Here is a 2,365-nt window from a genome sequence, read left to right as displayed (position 1 = left end):
TATATATATATATAAATATATATATAAATATATACATATATATATATATATATATATAATATTTATACATATACTAATAGAGAGAGAGAGAGAGAGAAGAGAGAGAGAGAGAGAGAGAGAGAGAGAGAGAGAGAGAGAGAGAGAATCACTCACAACCTTGCCTAAAAGATAAAAAGAAAAAAAAAGAATGCAGATTACTTACTGCTCCCCAAATGAAAATCGTATCTCCAAGTCTCAGCCAGGAGATAAATGTACGCTCTCCAACCTAAGTATCTCTTTCTTCCCTTCACAGACAGCGTGATGACAGACAGACACAGAGACAGACAGAGAGACAGACACGCAGCCTCTGGGCAAAACAAAAGATCCGTTAAATGAGGCAGAATTATCTTTGATTCAGGGAACGCCAAGGCTTGAAATGAATCTCCTTTATCTCTCGGTTTTAATTTCAACAGAAGAAGAGGAGTCAATTTGCTGCTCGTGTGGTTTTTTTTTGCTTCGTTTTGCTGTTCTTTTTTTATTTTACTTTTATTATATTTAATATATATAATATATATTCATAAGCTACAAACGTCCTTTAATATCCAAATCACAAGTAATATATTTTCATATATGTTACCCGTGGGCTCGAATACGAACTCAGGATACAGTGGATAATGTGGATTGTCCACTGTAGTCCTGTGTCCTGAGTTCTTGTCCTTCGTTGGAAATTATCAACTAAAAAATCACCTTCAGTAACATAAATGAAAACGATTTGGATATTAAAGGACGTTTGTAGCTTACTGATTGTATATGAATCACGGTGATGTGATAAAAAGTCACATAATATATATGTGTGTGTGTGTGTGTGCGTGTGTGTTAGAAATAATCGTCACAATCACGTGTGGAACAGAAATACATTTGACTCACATCAGGAAGCGGTCCGTCTTTCAATTGAAAGACCTGGGCTCGATCCTGATTTGAGTCAGAAATGTATATATATTGTATGTATATATGAATATATATGTATTTATATATATACATATATAAATATTATATATATGTATATATGAATATATATATATATATATATATATATATATATATATATATATATATATATATATATATATATATATATATATATATATATATATATATATATATATATATCTTCTATATATATAATTAAAATATAATATATATATCCATAAGTTTCCTCAATGGCAGTTGAAAATTTGGCTACGAAATAAAAAAAATATTTTGAAAAAGGAAATAAAATATTAACCTACAAAAGATTTTGGCGTTTCAATTAAAAACTTCGTATTGTTTCAGTCTGTCTTTTTATCTTCCTGTCTGTCTGTGAGTCTCTGTTAATTGCTAAAAAAAAAAAAAAATAAAGTCCTTCACTTAACTACACTGCCCTAATATGGAAAACCGCAGTATCTGCAAAATTTTCGAAATTGAGATGTGCCACTTATCAGGCTCGTGAAACACTAATACACAAGTTACTGCAGTTTCAGGATGATTCTTCAATACTTTCCACGAGTATTTGGGGGAGGGGTGGTCCCATTTGCAGTATCTGCAAAATTAGTGGTGAGTCAAGGGAGTATCTGCCATTTTTCTCAGGTTTGTATTTTTGCGGATGCTGCAGTCTCCCATTTTAGGTTAATCTTCTCAAATGTTTCTTTCTATATCGTTCAAATTGTTCCTATCTTTACTATCTTCAAATTACATTACGTTTGACTTCCTGTCTACTACAAACAGCGACACAAAATGTTTGGCAAAGTTTCCTACTGAGCAAACAAAGGAAGAACGTTTGTTGTTTATACACTCTCAGACCAGTCACCTTTTGTTTGACTTAGAAGGAGTCGTCTAATGTTGGAAGAATTTAGACTCAGGTGAAAATAAATAAGTTGGATATGTGTCAATCGTGGGAATATAAAATCGTCAAAAGGTTATTTTGATTTGTGTGAATTTGTATACTACTGTTTTTCCCCTCCTCCAATAACTGCAGTCGTGACGCTTAACAGCGTGAAATCCTTGATGATAAATAGGACGAAACCCCTGACACTAAATAGCGCAAAAATCAGTGCAGTCTTGACGCTAAACAGCGCCAAATCCGTTCACTCGCGTCGCTAAACAGCGCCAAATCCGTTCAGTCTTGACGCTAAACAGCGCCAAAAAAAAAATCCGTCCAGTCTTGACGCTAAACAGCGCGAAATCCGTTCACTCGCGTCGCTAAACAGCGCGAAATCCGTTGCCTTGACGCTAAACAGAGCCAAAAAATTCGTCCAGTCTTGACGCTAAACAGCGCCAAAAATCCGCCCAGTCTTGACGCTAAACAGCGCCATAAATCCGTTTAGTCTTGACCTAAACAGCGCCATAA

This window comes from Macrobrachium rosenbergii, chromosome 37 (assembly GCF_040412425.1).
Source record: "Macrobrachium rosenbergii isolate ZJJX-2024 chromosome 37, ASM4041242v1, whole genome shotgun sequence".
In the NCBI taxonomy this organism is placed as follows: Eukaryota; Metazoa; Arthropoda; class Malacostraca; order Decapoda; family Palaemonidae; genus Macrobrachium; species Macrobrachium rosenbergii.
Note: the sequence above shows the minus strand (reverse complement) of the source record.